Source organism: Etheostoma cragini, chromosome 15, assembly GCF_013103735.1.
Source record: "Etheostoma cragini isolate CJK2018 chromosome 15, CSU_Ecrag_1.0, whole genome shotgun sequence".
NCBI lineage: Eukaryota > Metazoa > Chordata > Actinopteri > Perciformes > Percidae > Etheostoma > Etheostoma cragini.
In genome coordinates this window covers 2,269,148-2,279,115 of record NC_048421.1, presented here as the reverse complement: position 1 = coordinate 2,279,115, position 9,968 = coordinate 2,269,148, and the positions used below count along the sequence as shown (strand labels likewise).

At 40.9% G+C, this 9,968-nt stretch overlaps 2 long non-coding RNA genes across 2 annotated transcripts in view; one reads left to right on the top strand and one right to left on the bottom strand.

Moving 5' to 3' along the window:
• Nucleotides 1-8,760: 8,760 nt before the first annotated feature.
• Nucleotides 8,761-9,968, bottom strand: part of LOC117958340 — a 24,611-nt gene continuing 23,403 nt past the window's right edge. The window contains exon 4 of the long non-coding RNA XR_004659697.1: nt 8,761-9,016. This is a non-coding gene — a long non-coding RNA (uncharacterized LOC117958340). The remainder of the gene's footprint in view (nt 9,017-9,968) is intronic.
• The window catches only part of LOC117958341, an 18,947-nt gene continuing 17,917 nt past the window's right edge, over nt 8,939-9,968 (top strand). The window contains exon 1 of the long non-coding RNA XR_004659698.1: nt 8,939-9,018. This is a non-coding gene — a long non-coding RNA (uncharacterized LOC117958341). The remainder of the gene's footprint in view (nt 9,019-9,968) is intronic.

Genomic DNA, 9,968 nt, shown 5'->3' with positions numbered 1-9,968 from the left:
GTATTAGGGGACCACTAAGGTCTATATAAAAGAGACTTCAGATACAGTATTAGGGGACCACTAAGGCCTATGTAAAAGCATTCAAAGAGCACCATGTCATGGGACCTTTAATGAAGCTACCAAAAACCATTTGCATAATCATTCCCATCCAAGAGACTAGCTAAGACATCCAGCTTTTTACCTCCTGCAACACTGACCCAGGGGCTCCTCTGAGCCGCTGCCATCTCTCATACACAGTATGCATGTGTTTGAGACTTTGTGGCTAAGCAATAATCACCTCTGTGTTTGGCAGCTGTCTCCCTATTTTGGCCTCCTCTTTCCAGTGTTATTTGATGCTATTTTTAGAGCTTATTTTGCATTTTCCCTTTCCACAGTAAGCTACCTTTTAATATTTCTCCAGCAAAGAAGATTTCTCCCAGCTAACACTGGCATCTAATTTCATATACACGTGTAAGTTCTTCCCTCACTCTGCAAAAGGGAGGCGCAAAGACATACATTAGATGTATTTTCTTCCTTTATGTGTGGCCTATATTTTTATTGTCTTTGATGTGAGGGAACGTCTCATACAAAGCACAACTCTTTGAACATGAATGTGCTACCAACTCAAAATTAGAATATAAACCAGCAAATAAGACAGCAATGTGTCTATACAGCAGCACATAATTAGATCAGTGTTGCTACAGTACACATGGTGGCCTAACATTTAAGCCATGATATGCCTATAAATGGAGAGCTAATTTGCCTGTCTCTTTGGAGAAGGAAATGTCATTCCCAAAGATGAAGTAGGCAACAGAGACCAGCTGGTAGGCTGAGTCATATGTGCCGTCTGCTCCGGGAACAAGCGCTCCTTCTTTAGCTAAAAGAACAATGCACCATCGCTGCTGCACTGTCCTGCCATGGCTGCTGAGCTTCAGTAAAATACAGTACACACGTTACACGCTTTAAACTATGACTACCAACTTTTGCCTTCTAACACACATTTAGAGTCCCTTCGTTTAGACAACAGGCTCAAGAACTCTTTCATATATCAGTCCATCCCGTTGCTAAACCAAATCAGTGTGCAGTTAATATAATGTTCTTGAAGCTTTAACGAGACGATCGCCTCCGTCAGAGCTAAATTGACAGAACCGCTCCTGTGATGTGAATCGGTTTCAGCAGAGGAGAAACAGAAGGGGTTGAGTGGGCGAGTTCTGGCTTCCACCAGGTCCCAGATTATGCAGGCCCCATCTGAGCTGGCAACAACACATTCTTTGTCAATGCCTTTAATCTTAATGCCGTTGGCAAAGGCCGTATGCATTCTCATGGACTCCAGGAGCTTGTTGAGTCCAGGGCAGGATCTCCCACACTCACGCACGCACCTGGACGCGGAAGAGACAGCCATGAGGCTACTGACACAGCACTCTCTCTAGAGGCTGCGAAGCCCAGGCTACAGAGCTATTTCTATTCATGCCCTATTTCAGCCACAACCAGTCCTACTTTCACTGTATCTCAACTGTTATCAGAAGGAAACTAGACACACACACACACACACACACACACACTCATGAAGCAAGGAACCAAACCAGCTCACATTGTAACTGCTGCAGGAATGCTTTTTATTCCTGTCTCACAGACCTAGAGTGTAATCATGAATTTACAAATGTTGTGTGTGTGTGTGTGTATGTGTGTGTGTGTGTGTGTGTTAGAGTCCCAAGGTGGGTTCATTTCTCCTCCATCTGACTCATTCTCTTGCTATCTCCGTGGCAGCTGTCAATCCCAAAGTTGTGGGTCGACTCATGTGAACAGGAAGCGTCCTGCGTCCCCTTTAAAGCAGTACACACATGGACCTTCCATCAGTTTGGTTGCTAAGACAGGTCCTTGCTGCTTATATGCACATATGAATATGGATGATGTAATTATGTTGTTGTAATTTCTAATGAGTCATAACATAGGACAGTGGGGCTGGGTATCTTTCAAAAATATAGGATACTGGTACCGATATCAGTACCGCGACTTTTCGATACCGGTTACTAAACAATCCTTTTTTTATACCAATTTTATAAAAAACAAAAACTAACATAACACTAACACACGGAAGAAATCTTTTTCTTTATTTTCAAGCTCCAACTACGTAAGCCCCATCTCTGTGTGTAACGTCAAGTTTTTTCTGCGTGTCTCCACAACTTGTAACGTTTGACAGCCAATCACAGACATTATTAGATCTTGGGGGAGGAATGCTGCATGCTTATTGGCCCGCTGACGCTGATGAGATTTACTCCTTTAGGTATGGAAATTGGGTATCGAATGACAAGGTATTTTTCGATTGGTCGGTGCCCAAAATGTATTGAATTGTGCCCTTAACATGAGTCAGCATCTGCAGGCTGAGTGAAGAAGTGAAGGGTGAATATAAGAGGCCGGTAGGGTCGGCCCCTCATAGGAGAACTGCAAAAAGGGCGTCATACTCAAAGGGTCTTAGAATGGAAGCTGCTGCTTGATGATGCTCCCATCAACAAGAAAGTCTGTAAAACTGCAACAAGCTCTGCAAGTAAAGGACTTGTGATGGTCAGCACTGCTACTGCCAAAACAACATTAATATTGAACTCTATTGTTTTTATAAATCAGAAAAACACACATTTGTAGTACACAGACTGACAATCTATCCTAAATCAGGGTTTTTGTCTGGCTCAGAGTGGGCCTTTGAAGGGGGATACTACACAAAGCAGTAACCATGATTGGTTTGCGTACAGTAAAGGCAAGGAGTCTGCATTACCTACAGAAATGTATGCATATTCGTTATTTCTGACAATTTGATACACAAAAATGGATATAATCTTAGTAAATGAACCCCAATTAACAAAAAAAACACAATGTAAATTTAAATAAATCAGCAGGAGAGTCCGGTACAGCGATAATGGAGATAAAAACTAATTCATGGTCTGCTTGTTCAACGATTGTTTAGTAAATGGCTCTTAAATACATTTAGAGAGGATTTAAGTTTGTTATTCTTATTCTCAATTCTAATCATGCTGATGTTGGTGATTATCCTTTGGGGCTGGCTCAACCCTTTTATATGTGTGTGTGTGTGGGGGGGGGGGGTAAACCCTGCTAGATGGAATACATACCTCTGTATTAAGCAGCAACTTCAAATGAGTTGTGTTGTGCCTCCCTCTGCTGGCAGGGTGTGTGTAAGACCCCGACTCTGTTTTAAAGGAAGCAGCCAGAATGGGGAAAAAACAAAATAATGAGTATTCCACAAGATGATGGGGACGCTGATGATTAAACTCACAGAAGCAGGACCGTCACAGCACATCTGCTACAAACTACAAGCAACACTGTGAACAACACTGTTCTGGCTGGGTTAAAAGAACCGATTCTCTAATCAAAAATCTATCATTCATTTGACAATCGATTAATAAAAAACAAGAAATGGATCTTTTTTTTAAATGCCTTTTCACAATTTTTTCTTCTTTTTTTTGGGGGGGGGGGGGGGTGTCAATAATAAAAACAGCTAGAACAGTCTGGTAAGTTCAGAAAAGGAAACATAACTTTACTGCAATGTAGCCATTAAAACCAGAAAAGGACAACATATACATACACACATATATATATATATATCTCTGAATTCCAGCAGGGGTGATACATGCAGTTGCAAAAGGAGGTCTGTTTCTGTAGAAGTCTATGAGAATGTGACCCACTTCTCACCTCAGTAAACATATTCATGAGTTTATTGTCTCAATCGTTAGTTTGAAGTCTTCTTTAACCCAGAAGGATGTTCATTTTCTTGTCTCATTGATTTTAAAATCGGCGATAAAGCAGGGGGTATTTTAGGGCGTGGCTATGAATTTATTACATGTGGTAAATGTTATTTAGGATGGTTAAGGTTATTTCTCAACAAAACACAAAACTGAAAGTGGCGCTGTGATGTCAACATACATCTACAGCCATGATTAACTCACCGGCTGCCCCTGTGTCTGAGCACGCAGCTCTCTGACGCCATCTTGTGCTGATATTTCACTGACTTTCATTTTTCAAGGATTGCCGATATTTCATTATTTAGGTTCAATATGAAAAAGAAGACGTAATACATGCAGCCTACTCAAATTTCAATTATATTTGTATATAGAAAAATGTATCATTTCTGTCGGGATATTTAAGGGCTGTTACAATTTGTTGGGGCAGGCATTTGGGAAAAAGGAAAAATATCTTGAGCTGTTATGTGAGTGAAAAAATACCTCACACACTGTCCCCGTGTGTCAAAAGAAGAGGCTAATCCTGCCCCACTCATTCCAGAGATAATGTTATTGGTGCTTGTAATGCAATCTGTCACAATTTCTGAAAAAAAGAAGAAAATCAAACTATGATTGAGGACGCTTATTAACTAAAATAAGTGTGTACTTCTTCCCACTCCTTGATTTGTGACCCAAATCATCAAGTGTCATTTATATATAAATATATCTCAACATGCGTTCTACTTTGTGCAACAATACTAGTTTCTGTAAGAGCGTTTCTGGGTTCTTTTACATGTTTGAAATACATTTAATTCAATCCAAAAATAACTATATGGGCCTATATTACATAATTTACTTTAAAAGAAAAAGAAAAAACTAGTAAGACAGATGAAACTTGCAACCCCCATGACGCGACTTGCACAGCCAAGGGTGTAACCTTGATTTGAGAAATCGGGGGCACAAAACAGAAGGTCTGGGTGGGGGTCGTCTGCCAAAAAAATGTTTTTGATTAGAATACCATTTCCTGCATTTCTACATACATTTATTAGAACTATGGCGATGGAAAATCCAGGAAATAGTTAAGTTGGCCATATTGAAATGATGCCAGAAAGAATAGTAGGCTACTAAACTATTTTTAAGAAAAAGATGTCTTACTTTCTTTATTGCTTAAAATAGGAGCCCATCACCAAGACTTACAAATAAAATAATATCAAACGAATTTGAAAATTGGGGGGGGGGACACAAACAGGATTTAGAAAAATGATGCCCTAGTGTGTGGCAATATTTAAAAAAAAACACACATTTGGGGTTTAATGTGTATGTTTGTCGTGTACTTCATGTGAATTTTAACAATTTTTTATCTTCATTCCAGGACAAGAAGATCCCGGTGACATTTCCTTTGATATGGTAAAGCTGATGTCTTTACGACCCATTTCAACAGGCCCTCTATTTAATACTTTTTGCATAATGTGTCGTGAATTAGTGCTCCTTGACACTCGGAACAAAAGTGAGGTTCATGCTAGAGCGGGCGCTGTTCAGAGCCACCCGGCACAGAGGTCTTTATCGGGGTCGCGTTCGGCTCGGCAGACCACCCACACACATTCATGACTTTGTACTCCCAGCTTCTGCCCCTCACAACAAAGGGTGGAAAATAGTCATAACTCTCTCTCTCCGACATAAACGACCTGTGGCACCTTCGCTGAGAGAGTCTTCAGTTCATTCCCTGCAGCTGAACACCAGGGTGGCATCTGTGGCTGGGGGAATTACGCCAAACATGAAAGGCACATAACTGCGATTCAAATATGCTCAAATATGCTCCTTGTGCATAATGTTAATCTTTAAGTTGGAAGCATGACCAAAAAACACTGGTCTCCCTTCATGCACCTCAATTCAAAAGTGGACTCATTGTTCCCACCCAAAGATCAAGACCACTTGTGCCCAGTAGAGGGCAGTATTTAGAAGAGAATGATGACAGGACATCACTGCACATGACAACTCCTCTTTGCAAATTGATTCTGACAAAACCCCAGAGAGGTCCAGAATCCTCATGTCTAGGTTTTGGCAACAGGTGATCCTCTTATTATGAATGACATCCGGCAAACTGTTGTAATCTGTGTAAAATATCGGCAGTGGGGGAAGAAGCTATTCAGATCTTCAGTAAAAGCATTAAAACTAAATACTCTGTAATGAGTAAAAGTCCTGGATTGAACAAAATTATGTAAGTATCATCAGGAAAATGTACTCAAAGTATTATTGGAATAAAGTACTCAAGGCAGAAAAATCCTCTCATTTTAGAAACTGGAAATGATCCAAACAGTTCTGTCAATCAACCAAGTGTTTAATGGTCTAATCACTTCAGCTGGACTTCTAGATCTACGTACTGTTGGGTAGTTTTATTTATAATAATAAAACATAGTATTTTATATACCACTTGTGTTTTTTTTCAAAAATCTTAATGTGTAAAGTAACTGGTAACTAAAGCTGTCACTACAATATTTCTCTCTGAGATGTAATGGAGTAGAAGTAGAAAGTGCCATGAAAAACAAAAGACTCAAGTCAGGTACAAGCACCTCAACATTTGTACTTATGTACAGTACAATGAGTAAATGTACTTAGTTACATTCCACCCCTGTATGCCGACATGCACAGACATTTGGAGGGTCCATTGCTCTAATCTGGAAAAAATGCCCCCCCGCCCCTTCAAAGATGGAGCTGTCTCTACATTATAATTCTGTATAAGTACTACAGTATAATGTACCTTTGAGTTAATAATACTATTGGCCACAGCATCGATCCTTTTCCTTATTACCCTTTCACTTGCATGTCCATTTTATGGGAACACTCACCAACCTCGTTATGTAGCTGTCTGATTGGTTGAGGGATGCTCCGCATGCTGTCCCCCCCTCTCTGGTCTGGAGACTTGTGGTAGGCCTCATCTTGAGTAGATGTATTAGAATCTGAATGAAGTAATTTAGTATATTTCAGTATACTGTACTTTTCACTGCTAAAAAACTGAACACTGTCACTTGTGCTGCCAGTTGACCTTTACACTGTGGTTAACTATGTTATGATTTGGCACCATAAATCATATTTATGTGTGTGTATATATATATTATAAAAGAAGAAATACAACATGCATGTCACAGCCGGCCTGCTGACCGTTTGAATCCAGCTCTGCGAAACTGCCGATCTTTTAGCTGCTCCTTTCTCTCTCTTCTTCAGTTGTCTTTGTTGTGAAGGCCTCAGCACACACAACTAACAGTAGGCTACAATTAATGTATTTATTTCAATGCAGAGTTCATTACATTAACCAACTGTGACATTAATGTATCATCTAATAACAAAGTAAGGCGACTTTCACTATCACTGAAACTGATTGTTGGCTGAAAAACTCAACGTAGAATGTCGACTGTAATCAACGTAATCCCAGCTAAAACATTTTGGTTCCCAGAACGTTCATTTAGAAAATGTCCCCCTAACGTTTCAACATTTAGAAAACGTTCCCCTAACGTTCCCCAAACGTTGCAACCTTTAGAGAACGTTCCCCTAACGTTCCCCAAACGTTGCAACCTTTAGAGAATGTTCCCCTAACGTTCCCCAAACGTTGCAACCTTTAGAGAACGTTCCCCTAACGTTGCAACCTATAGAGAACGTTGCCCTAATGTTCCCCTAACGTTGCAACCTTTAGAGAACGTTCCCCTAACGTTTTCTTAACGTTCACCTAACGTTGCAAACTTTAGAGAACGTTCCCCTAACGTTGCCCTTACATTGCAACCTTTAGAGAACGTTCCCCTAACGTTCCCCTAACGTTGCAACATTTAGAAAACGTTCCCCTAACTTTGCAACCTTAAGAGAACGTTCCTCTAACGTTCCCCTCACATTGCAACCTTTAGAGAACTTCCCCTAACGCCGCAACGTTTAGAGAACGTTCCCCTAACGTTTTAACCTTTAGAGAACGTTACTCTAACGTTTCAACCTTAAAAGAACGTTCCTCTAACGTTCCCCTAACATTGCAACATTTGGAGAACGTTCCCCTAATGTTGCAACATTTAGAGAACGTTCCCCTAACGCTGCAACCTTTAGAGAACGTTCCCCTAACGTTTCAACCTTTAGAGGACGTTCCTCTTACGTTCCCCTAACATTGCAACATTTAGAGAACGTTCCCCTTACGTTTCAACCTTAAAAGAACGTTCCTCTAACGTTCCCCTAACATTGCAACATTTAGAGAACGTTCCCCTAATGTTGCAACATTTAGAAAACGTTCCCCTAATGCTGCAACCTTTAGAGAACGTTCCCCTAACGTTGCAACCTTTAGAGGACGTTCCTCTTACGTTCCCCTCATATTGCAACCTTTAGAGAACGTTCCCCTAACGTTGCAACCTTTGGAGAACGTTCTCCTAACGTTGCAACCTTTGGAGAACGTTCTCCTAACGTTGCAACCTTTAGAGAACGTTCTCCTAACGTTGCAACCTTTAGAGAACGTTCCTCTATGGTTCCCCTCATATTGCAACCTTTAGAGAACGTTCCCCTAACGTTGCAACCTTTAGAGAACGTTCCCCTAACGTTGCAACCTTTAGAGAACGTTCCTCTATGGTTCCCCTCATATTGCAACCTTTAGAGAACGTTCTCCTAACGTTGTTACCTTTAGAGGACGTTCCCCTAACGTTGCAACCTTTAGAGGAAGTTCCTCTTACGTTCCCCTAACGTTGCAACCTTTGGAGAACGATTAAAGAGCCCAGACCATTCCATCCCTCGAGCCTCTCTCTTCTCTGTAGAACGCACGCTCATGTAACGGACGTAAGGTAGCTACGTTAGCCTGCTGCTGCTACAGCTGTCGTTAGCTCTGGTTGATAACATAGTTTTACGTTACTATAGCTTTGCGCTACGTGGTGCAAACGTTACAAGCTGAGGCTTAACTTTATTCAAAGCTCAAGTGTTTGTTTGTTTTCTTAGTTACTCTTCACAGGGCATATGTCATAATTTCTATAACTTAACAAACTTACGTGAAGGCAGAAGGGCTTTCCCTCTTTCATTTGCAGTAGGCCTACTCCGTGTGTAAACAAAGTCACGTGACTGGGGGGTGGAGGGCCTCGCGGAGGGCAAGATTGGATGATATAGCGATTTAATTTGATTTAACTTTAGTAATGATTGGCGTATTAGTGTATCAATGCAGCCAACAAAGCAAAAAATAAAAAATAAAAAAATGAAGAAAGAAATGTATTTAGGCTCTTTTACCAGAGGGCCAGCTAAGCCAATCAGGGCAAACGGGCAGTTTCCTAGGCAACAATAGCCCGTACCTGTGCACGTCCCTGTACCCAACAATTCATAGATTTAAGTCCAGCTGATGTGATTAATCCATTAAACACTGGGTTGATTGACAGAACAGTTTGGGTCTTTCCCGTTTCTAAATTGAGAGGATTTTTCAGCATGGGGTAGGCTACTTTTACTTTTAATACTTTAAGTAGTAGCCTAGCCTATTAGCATTTTTTACAGGGTGGTATCCGTAATTTGGCTTAAGTAAAGGATCTGAATAGCCTACTTCTTCCAACACTGGTCTTGAGACCGCCACCAAGTCTCGTCCATCTTTACTATCACATTTCAGAGAAAATGCAACTTCAAGAATCAAATTTGTTGTGTATTTCGAGTTTAAATAAAACCTGTTATTCTACATCAAATCAAACAATATTTGTGTAGACGACATTTAATGGAATCAAAACATTAGAACTGTGAACCTTTTCATCTGTTCTCCTTTTTCAAAGTCTGTATGAGGACAATAAGAAAGCTAAAAGACACAGTGTGGGGTCTCTCTGAGCAGTAATAATATTATCCACGCTTGAATTAACTAAGCTTTCCTCTCTAATACTTGAGTTTGAAACCAATTTGCAAAGCAGGGCGTTAATTGAACATTACAGTTGACAAAAATAGAGGCCAACCCATTATTGTGGTGTGTAGGCCGCTCACGTTTTCTCAGTGGCTCCAGTGGTGTGTGGCGGCCCGGCAGCACTCCAGTGACTGTGGCGTTTAGATGTGCCTGATTGGCTCAGCTGGTGTTAGCACACGGCTAATTGGATAAGCTTGTAATCTTCACAGCACCACTGCGTTGCCGCATCCTAGGTGAAGGATTACATAGAAACCACAGTGTGAAACCATTTGTTGAATGCAGTTAAACATCTGTCCTTGTGGAAAACTATGGGCTGAGCAGGGGTGTGTGTGTGTGTGTGTGTGTGTGTGTGTGTGTGTGTGTGTGTGTGTGTGTGTGTG